General features: G+C 39.7%; 1 pseudogene; it reads left to right on the top strand.

Moving 5' to 3' along the window:
• The window catches only part of LOC122753923, a 41,444-nt pseudogene extending 27,277 nt beyond the window's left edge, over positions 1-14,167 (top strand).
• The last annotated feature ends 426 nt before the right edge of the window (positions 14,168-14,593 follow it).

Raw genomic sequence — 14,593 nt, 5'->3', positions numbered from 1 at the left:
TACTCCACTCTTTTCCTTTCTAAAATAGCAAATATGAAACCAAGAAATGGAATCCAGTCTTTTTGTCCTCATGAAGACAAAAAAGATGAAGCTGAGAACTGGACCACCTGGCTCTTTGTCTTCTTGTCTCCTAGTTCTAATGGCTGGCAACCACTTAAATCTTCAGTAAAGTTCTATCCCTTTAAGCCTCAGAACAATCTTCTTCATTTGGTTAGGGCTTTTAGAGTGAGCAAGGCAGCCTTGAGAAGTAGTAGATGTCCACATGCCCTGTGTAAGAGGTATGAGCTGCTAATGCTCCATTCATGAGCTACAAAGAGATCTGAGAGTCACTTTAATACAGGCATTGATAAGGTACATTGATACATAAGATTTCCAGTTTAGAAAATATGGGATCAAAATTTAAGGCTAGAAGTAACTTCAGAAGTCACCTCTTCTAACTTCCTCAATTTAGAGATTAGGAAGAAAAGAGACATATATTAAGAAAAATGGGGGGCAGCTGGGTGGCACAGTGCATCAAGCACCAGCCCTGGATTCAGGAGGGCCTGAGTTCAAATCTGGCTTCAGACATTTGACACTTACTAGCTGTGTGACCCTGGGCAAGTCACTTAACCCTCATTGCCCTGCCAAAAAAAAATGGTTTTGTTTGACCACCATGACCATTTTACTGCTAATGATAAGGGGATTATAGTGCCTCTTCCTCTAAGTGTAGAGGGAATCTTTGCTCTTCTTGTATGGCCTCACTTTGTGAGACTGGTGCTCACTGTCCTTCTTGTGGTAAGTTCTGCTCTTCAAATCCAGGTCTTCAGAACTGGAGCCTTGAAGGCCACTCATATTAAAAGGGTTATAGGGTAGATGATGAACCAGAAGCAGAAAAAGAACCTGAAAAGGAGGACCAAGAAAGAGGAGAGTATAGGAGAGAAGAGAGTACAAGCAAAAGAAAGGAGAGGAGAGAGAAAGAAGAGAGGAGAATGGAGGAGGGGGAAAAGAGAAAGAAGGGTGAAGGAGAGACAATATAGTTGGGGGGGAGAGAAAGAGGGGAGAGAAAGGAGAAGAGAGGAGAGAGAAGAGAAAGAAGAGAGGAGAGAGCAGAGAAGAGAGAAAAGGAGAGGAGGAGGGAATAGAAAGGAGAATAAAGGAGAGAGAGTAGAAATAAGAGTGGCGGAGAGAGTATAGAGAAAAAGAAGACAGCGGAGAAGAGGGTGAAAGAGAGAAAGTGAAGGAAGAAGAGAAAATGAGAAAGATGAGAGTGAATGGAGAATGGGGAGAGGGGAAAAGAAATATTCATTCAGTGTAGTACTAGAAGACAGACTTTGGAGTGAGGAAGGCCTGAACTCAGGACTTATTTTGACGTGTAGACTGTGTGGCCTGTGGCAAAATCATTGAAACTCTCTGAGCCGCAATTTCCTCACTCATAAAATTGGGACCATTATATCCATAGTAACTTCCTCACAAGGCTGATGTAAGGGGCAATTGAGATAATGAGTATAAAGCAGCTGCAAACCATGAAATAGAAATGGCTACCATCACCATCACCAACACCAACAACATCACCAGCAGCGGCAGCACCACCACCATTATCACATCATCACCACCACCACCATCATCACCATCTTCCCTTAGATTCTTTCACTTCAGATCAAGTCCTTTTCCTCATTACATCCCTCTGCCTCCTTAATTAGAGGAGCCGCTTCACCATAAAATAAGCTTTAACTTTGCAACAGGTAGCAAGAGGTGGCCAATTCTAATCATTAAACAGAGAAAGTTGAATGGCATGTAATATTTTCAAAATAAAAAGCTGAGCTTTGAATCGTAATAAATTCAGGGGATATCTTTTAAAGGATTTGATATTAGTAGAAACATATGTTTCCAAGTTTAAAAATACCTCCAAGATCATCTAACCTGATCCCTTCCTTTCCTAGGTAAGGACATTGAAGCCTTGAGAAGTGAGGTGATTGGTATTTTATCTTTTTGGTTCCATATATTTCACACACATACAAAACACACACACACACATATATATATATAATATGTCTCTATATAATGGATATTGTATATACAATTTTTATGTATTATATATTGTACACACACATATTGCATTGAATACACATAATGCACATGCACACATACGTATCGCCACCCCATACCACACATGAAGTGGATACAACATGATTTCTAAGGTCTGGGTAGTGGGAAGCCAGGACAGTAGTCCTCAGGATGTAGGCACTGGGGCTGAGCTTTGAAAGAGACTAGGTATTTGAAGGGGCAGTTTATACAAGCTTATACAAGCTTATACAGGCATCAAGACAGTTTATAGAAAGGCATGGAGATGTGAGAGACACATAATGGCAATCATTGGCTACTTTATTGCAATTGGACTATAAAGGATTTGGAAACAGTTTGTTTTTTTGTTTTCCAAATTCTAGAAGCTTAGGAAATAGAGAGTCAGGAACATGATTGATTTCAGCCTATGTCATTTTATTGAACTACTTTAAAAATATGTACAAAAATTATGTATGCATATGCGTACGCACACATACATATGTCTATATGTGTGTATACACATATGCATATATGAATGTGTGTATGCACACACAAATACATATATAGAATTTATGTGTATATTTTTTAAATCAAGTTTTTTCATTTCAAAGTACATTCATACTAGAAAAATAGTTTAAATTGAAGTTAATTTTTTTTTCATTTGAAATTTCAGTGAACAAAAAAGCTGGATTACAAAGTATTATCAATTTATCTCCTCGATGATGCCCCTAGTTACCACATACCCTTTGGGCACACTCTCTCTAATATATATATATATAGTGTATTAATACATGTGTATCCCATAAGCATTTTATGCTACCTACATAAGATAGTAAATGTCGAACTATTTGATGAGCCAGATTATTTTTATCCAAGCAAAAGTCTTTTCAGCCTCACACAGAGATTATCTTTGTATTCTGACCAGGTTCTGTAGACTTGGCTTTTTTGTTCTGAAAGGGTTGAGTAGCACTGGGCATGTAGCTGCTGTATTGCTCCCAATCCATGGGAGCTACCCCTTTCCCTCATCATTTTCCTGTCTTTCCCTGTCTTTCCTGTCTCTCTTTGAAAGAAAAATCCATATAAGCTATTTTTCTAGTAACTTGGAATGGCAATGAAACCTGTTGGCCCTGGGAAAGTGATTTCTAACTTAACATCCCCCAATAAGCCCATGCCAGGGGAGAATCTGGGAACAAAATGAGAATCTTGAATGATCATCAAAGCATCGTAGTCGAAGAGCTAAAAGGGACCTACAAGGCCAGGTGATCTGTATTTCTCCTCTTACAGATGAGGAAACTAGGGAGGGAGATGGGGGAGAGAGAGAGAGAGAGAGAGAGAGAGAGAGAGAGAGAGAGAGAGAGAGAGAGAGAGAGAGAGAGAGAGAGAATAGATATGCCCTATGAAAGTCTATATAAAGCATATGAAAATAAAGAAGAATGTAACGCCTGTCCCAAAGCTCGTTGGTTTGGGACTTTTTCCTCATTAGTGGAGATGGAGACCCTGCACTGCATGCGGAGCCAGGCAGAGTTGGTACAGGCAAGAGAGCTCTAGTTTCTTCAAGACTCTTCCAGTGTTAAAGTGCTCTGGCTTCCATTTTTGAGAGAGAAAATGGAAGAGACCAATCCCACTTCAGGTTGCTGAAGGGAAAGACTCTTGGAAGACATGAGAGGATCTAGTAATTTGCATCATGTCCCCATCCCCAGCTTGCTATACTAAAGACTTTGCGGAATTTTCCCTTGGGTGAGATCTGGGACTTTTTCTCTCTTCGTTGAGTTGAGTTCTATTTCTTACTCCCAATGGGAGAGCTCATTTACTCTGTATTGGCTAGTATACAGTCTCCCATGTATACTTTCTTTGATTTCTCTTTATCTATTTGACTTGGATAAATGGCTTTCTTTGATAATTGCTATGTGTGTTCATTGTGGTAATGTTATTTGGTGGGAAAGGGGTCACACCTTGGATATAAACCTTGGGACTATCCTTCCCCTAGAAAGAAACAGAGATTAGAAATTAGACTGAACCTGATCACATCCCCTCACCCATCAATATTTAAGGGGACAGATAGATATAATTCTAGCCCAGGACCCCCTCTCTTCCTCAGGATCTCCTTTCTCTGAGGAGATCAGTGTGGCATCTGACCCCAAACTCTTGCTTTCCTTCCTTGTAGTTATTAAAGTCTCCCTTGGAGAAAGGTGGGGAAAGAACAGGTTAGAAAAATCCATTCTTCTCTTTGAGCCACACAACAACACCCCACCCCATGCTACTTATTGGGGAGATAGCCCTCACTCCACACAGGGCTTCATTATATTCATAACAAGAAAACTCATGTGCATCCCAATCTCAATGAAGATCCATGCAGCAATGTCATAACTGAATAGAATTGCCAATAGTAATTCATCTGATAGAATTCTATTTGACCATCCACCATTCATTGATTACAACTTATTTCTATTGTGTCTTAAAGCTTGTAAAATGTTTTTCATGCATTGTCTTATTGGAGCCATAGTGTAATCCTGGGAGGTGATAGTTGCTGCTATTATTATGTTCATTTTGCAGATGAGGCTCTGGAAGGTGAATTAACTTGTCTGGAGACATACAACAGGATTTGAACCTAGAACTTTCCAACTGCAAATCTGACATGCTGCTCTTGATAGCTTCTCAGTCATATGAGAGATGGAAAAGAATCCCTAAAAGATTGACAGAGACATGTGGCCATTTCTCTTCCTATCTTCTGAGTATGATTTTAGCATCTTTCTTTAAAAGAACAACAACAACAAAAATAACCCAAACTTTGATTTTTTTTAGGTTAATGTGAGTAGAGTTGAAATTAAGTTAAGCCTTAAGAGTTAAGAAGTTGGCCAAGTCTCAAATCTACCCTACCAAGAATTGGCCTTGTTAACAAATTCCTAACTGAAGTACCATTCTTCCTGAGCTCCCCCTGAACAGTCCAATCACCAGAAGTCTAAATATAACAATATGTGCTTTCATAGTATTTGCTAGTTAAGATTCTTCTTCTCAGACTCAATAACTAAGATTTCTCCAAGGCACCCATCATGAATATTGCAGACCAGTTTGCATATCATATGACTTCGAATTTGGCTCTCAGGACCTTGCTGTCTTCTGGCCTCTATTTAGCTGCTTTTGCTCTTACTGGAGACAGAACTTAGGTTTTAAAGTTATTGTGTCATTCTGCCAGGGAAATTGGGTACCAGATGGCTTTAAACAAACTATTTCACGGCAGAAGCCTCTCTTGGAATGTGTCGCTGTGTCTTGAGGTCACGTTTACATCCATTATTTATATTCTTTCCTGAGCAAAATTGGGCTGCACTATAAAAATGAAAGCCAACAAAGAAAACATATAGTTTCAGGATGTTTTCTAAAATAAAACTGTTGAGAGGCATTTTTTTAAAGGAGAAAAAAAATAGACGTCTAGCCCTTTCATATTTCAGAGGGTGTGTTTGTGGGGTGGCGGGGGGGGGGAGGGGGTGGTGGTGTGGTGTAGGATGTTTCCCATTACTAACAGTCAAGCTCTGTTTTATTAATGTAGGCAAACTAATTAGCATAGGCTTTTTGCAGTACAGGAAGCCAGCATGTTGGCAGGGATGACTTTGAGGCCTAGTTGCATTTGTTTCCTTAGCACAGAATTGGGGGGCTTAACTTTTATTCTTCTCCTACCTTGATGAACATCAATCCATCTTTCACACAGTTGCCAAAAACCAAGTCTGACCACGTCACTCCCCTCCTCAATAAGCTCTAACAACACCCCCTTGACTCTAGGATAAATGACAGACTTTTTTGTTCTGTTTCGCTTTTCCAGTCCTTCACGCTTTGGCCCCAGCCCACCTTGTCAGGCTCATTGCATATTACTCTCCTTTTTTGCACTCTGTGTTCCAGCTGAGCTGGCCAACTTGCTGTTCCCCGTAAATGGCATTCAGTTTTCCATCTCGGTGTTTTTGTACAAGCCGTCCAGTATGCCTGGAATCAACTGCCTGCACAGTCCTGATGCCCACAGTCCTGAGCTTCCTTCAAAGCCTCCAACAGAAAGCCTATCCAGATTTCCTCTGGTACTAGTGCTTTCTCCAACTCCCACCCCACAATTTATTTTATAATATATATACACACACACACACACATATGTATGTATGTATGCATATGCATATATGTTTGTGTATATGTGCATATGTACACACATATATAGATATAGATATAGATACAGATATAAAATCTGTGTTCATGCTGCTTTCCACCATGGGAATCTCAACACCTGGTGGGGGGAAAAGACTGCTTTGTTATTGTTCTTGGGGTCCCAGTGCCTACCAAAGTACCTGCCACCTAGTAGGGATGTATTAAATGTTTATTGGATTGGATTGAGTTTAGTGCTAGTAAACTAGAATGGAGGGAGGAGGGGTATCAGAATCTCATATGGCTTAAAGAATGGTGTGCATGGGATAGGGGCGTCTTTCCATCTAAAAGTTGATTGTAGACTTCTTTATTTTATTTTATTGTATTTTTTAGAGTTTTACTTTCCAAATTACATGTAAAAGCAAATTTTGACATAAACTTTTTTTAAACTTTGTGTTCCAACTTCTTTTACTCCCTTCCTTCTCACCCCTACCCCAAGAGCTCAAGCAATTCAATATAAATTATACATGAGTAGTCATGGAAAACAACTCTACATTAGCTAGGTTGTGAGAGAAAACAGATAAAAACAAAACTTCAGATTAAGGAATTGTCAAAAAAAAATGTGTTTCAGTCTGTTTTCAGATACTAGAAGTTCTTTCTCTGTAGATGGACTTCAATTTTCCCAAGTTTTTCAGAGTTATATTGGATCATTGCCTTGCTGAAAATAACCATGTGCTTCTGAGCAGATCATCTTACAGTAATGCTATTATTTTGTATACAGTACATTTCTCTCTGTTTCAGTTCATGTGGGTCTTTCCAGGTTTTTCTGATAGCATCTAGAGTGCTTCTTTAAAATACGTTTTAATTATTGTCTTTTTAAAATATTGCAACAATTTCCACCAATATCACCTCTTCCCCACCCCACCCCCCCTGAACCATTCCATATGACTAACAGTGTTTTGGGAAGACAGTGGGTAGGTGGGGGGAAAGAAAGAGAGAGAAAGACAAAGACAGGGAGAGCCACACACACAGAAAAACAATTGGCATAACTGATCAGTATATCTAAAAAGTCTCAAAATATCTGCATTAAATGGTCAGCTTCTTGAGGGCAGGGACTATCTTTTGCCTTTTGCTTAGCACAATGCCAGGCACATAGAAGGCACTTAACAAAAGTTTATTGATTGATTTATATGTATGCAATGTACAATACTTGTGGACTTTCCGTAGAGGGATCACATTGCCTACTCCTATCTGTTCTTTTGAGCAATACTTATTCTTTATGTTTTCAGTATCCACTCAAAACTTTTTTTTGTGGTTCTCTCCATTTACATTGATGCCATCATTGTATGTATGGTTATCTCAGTTCCATTATTTCATTCTGAAACAGTTCAAATCAATCTTCCCATACCTCTCTGGATTTGTCACATTCATCATTTCATATAGGATAGTAATAGTCTACAATATGTCCAGTTCCTTACCATCACAAAGTGTTGCTATCAATATTTTGATATTGACTTTCTCATTATCAGTGGTCTCCTTGGGGTATACACCTAATAATGAAATCTCTGGGTCAAAGATTATGGACAGTTTATTTACTTTATTTGCATGATTCCAAATTGCTTTCCAAAATGGCCATACTGACTTACAGCTCCACCAATAACGCACTATCTTCCCACAACCCCTCTAACATCAACTTTTGCTAGTTTTTCTCATCTTTCCAATTTTCAGGGTGTGAGGAGAAACATCAAGGTGGTTTTGGTTTGTGCTTCTCTTATTATTAATGATTTGGAAGATTTGTTTTTCATGACTGTTAATAGTTCACAATACCTTTTGGGGGAACTGTTCATTTCCTCTGACCACTTATTGAGGAATGGCTTTTGGTCATATATATGCACATACAGATACATGCATACACATGCACACACATGTATATATGCATACACATAATGCATGCACATGTGTGCTTATATGTGCATTTATTTAGAAACATATATAAAAAATTAACAGATGCAGAGATATATTTCTGCACCTTTTAATTGTTTTGTACCTTACATACCAAAACACATTGTCTGAGAAATTTGATATGAAACAATTCCCGCCCTCACCCCCCATTTGATCACTTCCCTTCTCATCCCTGGTGGTCATAGAAACATAAGCTTTAGAACAGGAAGGAAACATGGAGCGATATAATCCAAGCCCTTCATCTTTACTGATAATGAAATTGGGGTCAAGAAACAGTAAGTGATTTTCCCAAGGTAACACAGGAAATGAAGTACAGAGCTGTGAATTGAACCTAGGTCCTCTGACAACAAATCCAGTTGGTTTTCTTCTGTTCTATGACACTGCCTTTATTTCACTTGGTAAATGATATATGAAACCCTTGTTATGTGCAAGGCACTGCTGACACAAACACAAAAATGAAACTGAATGACATCCTACTTTTTAAATATTCAATTTAATTTTTAGTGCTGAACTCTCTTCCTCCCCTCCCTCTTTTTCTTCCCTACTTACAGAAGGAACAAAAAAAACTAAACCCCTTACAAATATGTAAAATAAAGCAAAACAAATTCCTACATTGGCCACCTCCCCCCTGCCCCCCCCCCAAAGTCTTAAAGCTACACTCTGAGTAGCTATGTGACCCTGGGCAAGTCACTTAACTGAAACTGCCTTAAATATCAGGGTCCATCTCCAGTCATCTTGATGTATATCTTGCCACTTGACCCAGATGTCTCTGGAGGAAAGAATGAGGTTGGTGACTTTGCACAGCTCTCTCTCTCTCTCACTTAAATCTGATTTGCTGCAAGTCATGACACCACCTCCTGATGCCATGGTCCTCTTCGAGAATGAAAGACAAACAACAACTCTATCTAGAGGTGGATAGCCTATTTCATCATGGGTTCTCTGGAATTGTGGTTGGTCATCAGAGTTAATAAGTCTTTCAAAGTTGTTTGTCTTCATGATTTTGTTTTTATTGTATAATTGCTCTCCAGGTTCTACTCACTTCACTTTGCATCAGTTCATCCATATTATTTTTGGTGTCTCTTAAACCATCTCCTTCAAGTAATTTTTTCTTAAGATGCTAAATCAGCAACTTTTCCCTCAGTTCTCAACTTTCTTGATTTCTCCACTGATTTTGACAGAGTCAATCACCCTCTTCTTCATTCTCTTTTCTCCCTAGGTTTCTGTGACTCAGCTTTCTCCTGCTTCTTTTCATGCTTGTCTGATGGCTTGTTCTTGTCTCTTTTCCTGGATCTTTGTCCAAGTCACCAGCACTAACTGTGGAAATAGCAGGACTCTGTCCTGAGTCCTCTTTTCTTCTTTTTCTATACTATTTTGATTGGTGATCTCATTGGCTTCCATACATCCTACTATCATCTGTGATGCCATAATCCATTCATTCAGTATATATCAGAGGTTGTTCTTGAACTCAGGTCTTTCTGGTTCAGGTCTCCACTACATCACACTGCCTCTTGCCTCAAATAAAGTAGTTTGGGTTGCATATCACTTTCCCCATCCTGCACACTAGGGGGCAGCCTAAGGAAAAAAGCCTATTTCATTCTGGATTATTTGGGCGGGAACCTGGAAATCCCTCTCCCATGGCGCCATTCATTCTAGCTAACTCAATAAGTCATTTTTCTTTATTAAAGTGCTCATCTACACTATTTAAAATTTGAGTCTTTCTTAGCCTTCCTATCCAAATTGCTGGTTTCCCTGTGAAAGTATTTTAAAATGTAAAAATGCTACTGACTTAAATCATCATTAAATGGATCCACTCATTTGCATTTCCCAGAGTAGATCATTATTTGTGTATAATATTACTAATGATACGAAGTCTGAGACTTACATAATTCATCCTGAAGCACATATCCTCCCAACCCTTCTTTGCCCCCTAAAAGTGATCTTGTTGAAATTAGAAAAGATTTTTAAGAGAATAACATCATGGGAAATAAAGTATATGGAAGCAGTTTTTAGCCACCAACATTCATCTTTGTGTTTACTCATGTAGAATTGAGGTAGGGTTTCTATTTTGTAAATAAAAATACTGTGCATTACTTTCCTTATCTGGAAGGTCTATCTTTGCTTCATTTTAGATGTATGGATTAATTCTTTCCCCCAGCCAAGACAGGACATTTCCATTTTTTTTTTTTTTTTAGTGGATGTATGAGAATTTCATGACATGTTTCACTATAATGGAATAGTTTCACTTCAGATATATTCCATCATCAAGGCAGAGGCTGGTCTTAGGATGAATGCATCAAATATTAACCCAGTACTATACTTCACTTCAGTGACTGTGTAAATCTTGGTGACAGATAAAATTTGAAGCTGCATTCCATCAGGGCCCTCCAATTGAACCCAATGGGAATTTTCATGCCAGAGGACAGGGGCGAACACAATAATAGAAAGAAAACCAACATTGAAAGTGATCAGAGCTCTGAGTGATGCAATGACTTCAGAGGACTGAAAGTATGCCTTTCTCCTCTCTAAAGAGGTGGTTGAACAACAGGTGTGGAAAGAGACATGATGGTGGCTTAATCATATGATTAGTTTTTACTAAGTTCCTGCTTTATTTTATGCCCATAACTGGGGATACAGAGACAAAACAAGAAAGAAACACTCCCTACCTTCAAGGGACTTATTACCTAATGCTAGAAATAGATAAATTGATTAGTCAGCTTAACTCTGCATCTTTGTTACAAGGCAGGGGTCTATCAAGGGATGAGGGGAGGGGACTCACTGAGAAGTGAAATAGGTGATGTAAAAAAAAAAGGATCAGTGAAATATTTATTTTAAATATTTTAAATGGAGATGATTCTGACAGCTGTTAAAAATTACTGTCCTAGATAAAGGGTGTCCCCAAAGTCTTAGAGTAAGTTTAAACCATTAAAGCTTTTGGGACACCCTATGGAATGCTTTAAAGTTTGCAAAGCACCCATTGTCCTGTGAGACTTTGGGTGTCACTTCACCTACCTGGGCCTCACTTTAGTCCTCTTTTAAAATGAGGAGGGTTTGATGAGATGGTCAAAGAAGATTCTTCCTTCTTTAGCTATGGGAGCCTGTGGTCCCATTTAAATTTCCCAACATCTCTATAAAGTACGTGTTATGTGGATTGTCATCCTTATGTGACTGAGGAGAAAACAGGTGACTTCCGTAGGGATGCACAGCTAATATATGACTAAATTGGGATTTGAACTGAGGTTTTTCAACCCTTAGCCCTTCTTTATGTCCACTCTACCATATTGCATAGTTCTAGCCATCTCAGGATTATTTGGCCCCACAGCCCATATATCAAAATAGGCCTTTAGTAGATGTGCATATGTACAATGGAAAGAGAGTGGGGCTATAACTTTGTTATTTACCAAACTCCCTTTTTTGCTTTCAAATTTATTTTTTATATATGTGTAGAACTTTTTCATAAATACAATTTTATTTTTTCCCAATTACATGTAAAGATATTTTTCAATACTCATTTTTTCTTTTTTCTTTCCTTCTTTCTTTCTTTCATTCTTTTTTTTTTTTGGCGTGGGGCAATGAGGGTTAAGTGACTTGCCCAGGGTCACACAGCTAGTAAATGTCAAATGTCTGAGACCAGATTTGAACTCAGGCCCTCCTGAATCTAGGGCTAGTGTTTTATCCACTGTGCTACCTAGCTGCTCCTCAAGACTCATTTTAAAAAGATTTTGAGTTCCAAATTGTTTTTTCCTCCCTCCCCAAGATGGCAAGCAGTCTGATACGGGTCATACTTGTGTAGTCATGTTGAACATATTTCCACATTAGTGATGTTGTGAAAGAAGAATCAGAAAAGAGAAAACCATCAGAAAAGAAAAACAAAAATAAAAACAAAAGAGTAAAAATAGTATGCTTTGATCTGTATTCAGACTCCATAATTATTTCTCTGGATGTGGAGAGCATATTCCATCATGAGTCTTTTGGAAATATTTAAATCATTGTATTGCTGAGAAGATCTAAGTCTGTCATAGTTAATCATCACATAATGTTGCTGTTGCTGTGTATAATGTTCTCCTGGTTCTGCTTACTTCTCTTAGCATCTGTTTATGTAAGTCCAGGTTTTTTTTTTTTATATCAGTCTGTTCATCATTTCTTATAGCATAATAGTATTCCATTACATTCATATGCCACAACTTGTTCAGCCATTCCTCACTTGATGGGTATCCTCTCAAATTTCAATTCTTTGCCACCACAAAAAGAGAAGCTATCAATATTTTTATACATGTGGGTCCTTACCCCCTTTTATGATCTCTTTGAGATACAAACTTAGTAGTCGTATTACTGGGTCAAAGGGCATGCACAGCCCCATAGCTTTTTGGGCATAGTTCCAAATTGTTCTCCAGAATGGTTGGATCAGTTCACAACTCCACCAACAATGCACTGCTGTCCCTCAAATATATATATATATATCTATTTGTTTTGACTTGCCCAGGGTCACACAGCTAGTAAGTATCAAGTGTCTGAGGTCAGATTTGAACTCAGGCCCTCCTGAATCCAGGGCCAGTGCTCTATCCACTGTGCCACCTAGTGACCCCCTGAAATTAATTTTTTAAAAAAACTGACCGTTTTTATTTTTAGGCCTATTAGATCATCATCATCATCTTAAAATAAAGGGGGTTATAGTTAAGTCCCAAGGAGAAATGTGCCTTCCTCCTAAAGTCTTTACAAATCTCTAAAGGGTCAGCCATCATACACTTGGACTGTGAATATGGTGGATCCAGCGGGGTACTTCACAGAAGTGGACTGGGGGGGCATCTAGGTGGCACAGTGGATAGAGCACTGGCCCTGGATTCAGGAGGACCTGAGTTCAAATACAGCCTCAGACATTTGACACGTACTGGCTGTGTGACCCTGGGCAAGTCACTTAAAACTCATTGCCCTGCCCCTCCCCAAAACAAAACAAAACAAAACAAGTGGACTGAGAGGTTGGCAGCACTATTGTGGGGTGGCCAGTGCCTGGCAGTGGTTGATGAATTTGTGACTGGGGTGGGGTGTTATTTGTCAAGTGGCAACAAGATATCCAAGACCGGAGTCATAAATAAATACTATCCACCAGGTATCAATCCATCAAAGTTGTGCAAAGATCAGCAATATGTGGTGAGACTGATGGCCCCACTCAAAATGAGAGTCAAGACATGTGGTGAGTATATTTACAGAGACAAGAAAGTTAATGCCCAGAAGGAGACAGTACAGAATGAACTATATCTACAACTCCCAGGGTCTCGCTTCTGTATCAAGTGTACCTCTTGTCTAGCTGAAATCACCTTCAAAACAGACCCTGAGAATACAGATTATACCATGCAACATGGAGCCCCCTGGAACTGCCAGGTTGAGAGGCTCCTAGAAGAGGAAGAGAAAAGGGTACAGAAGAAAAGAGAAGATGAAGAATGCAGTAATCCTCATGAAGGCTCTGGAGAAGCAGACCAAGGACTCCGAGCTAGAAATGGAGAACCTGCACTAGCTGGAGGAGCTTGACCAGTGCCAGGCTAATGTGGACTTTCAAGGGACATCTTTGAAGTGATACTGACTGTCCAGCTGTCCGAGGTGGGGAACTGCTAGTGAGAGCAGGAGGAGGACTAAAAAGAATTGGAGACCATGATGGAACAGGCCAAGATATGGGGACTGACTGGACTTTGACTTTGATGAAGAGCTTACCCTTGCGCCTTTAACTCCCCATTCAGGCCAACCCCATTGCCATCTTAGAGGAGGTCCTGCAGATTAAAAAAAGAAGAAATCAGAGAGCTGGGAATGGTGTGTGGGTGCACTAGGCAGCAAACCAAAGCTGACATACCTGGTTGTGGCAAGGAAGGAAGCTGCCCCAAGACACAGCCTCAACAATGGGCATGTGATCTCACTCTTCCCAAGCACGGTTATACTGCAGAGTTTGGAGGAGACTAATATTTAAGGCAGCATACCCAATGCCTCATCCCTGAGCCAGCTGGGATCAGACAGTGAAAATAGCAGCAACAGCAGGGGAAGCTTCAGTCCCTCCCCTTAGATATAGACCCCAGACCCTTAAGTCCCCTCCCCAGTGGCACCTAACCATGAAGCCAGGCTGGAATGGAATTTTTTCTTTGTTGAGTGAGCCCAACAATGGAAAGAGAATGATTGTAACTAGAACCAGGCTGGCAGAGGCTCTGTCTAAGTAGCTTAATATGTTTTCCCCACCTCTTAGCTTTCTAGGAACTGACTGCTCCTCTCCTCTCTTCCTCTTCCTCCCCTCCTTTTCTTGCTCCTCCCCCTCCTCCTCCCTCTTTCCCTTTCTTTCCATAGGTCTCAGTAGGATTCAGTGTTGTGGCACACTATGCCCTCTGAATCTTTCCTCTTTAGAGAGTGGCCCTGTAGATGTAGCCTAGTACCCAAACCCAACAGCAGCAATGATGAACCTACCAAAGATACTGGGACTCAGCCCTGTTTCCTTTGG

The sequence above is a fragment of the Dromiciops gliroides genome, chromosome 1, assembly GCF_019393635.1.
Source record: "Dromiciops gliroides isolate mDroGli1 chromosome 1, mDroGli1.pri, whole genome shotgun sequence".
NCBI classification, from domain to species: domain Eukaryota; kingdom Metazoa; phylum Chordata; class Mammalia; order Microbiotheria; family Microbiotheriidae; genus Dromiciops; species Dromiciops gliroides.
Note: the sequence above shows the minus strand (reverse complement) of the source record. Positions and strands in the feature narration are given on the sequence as shown.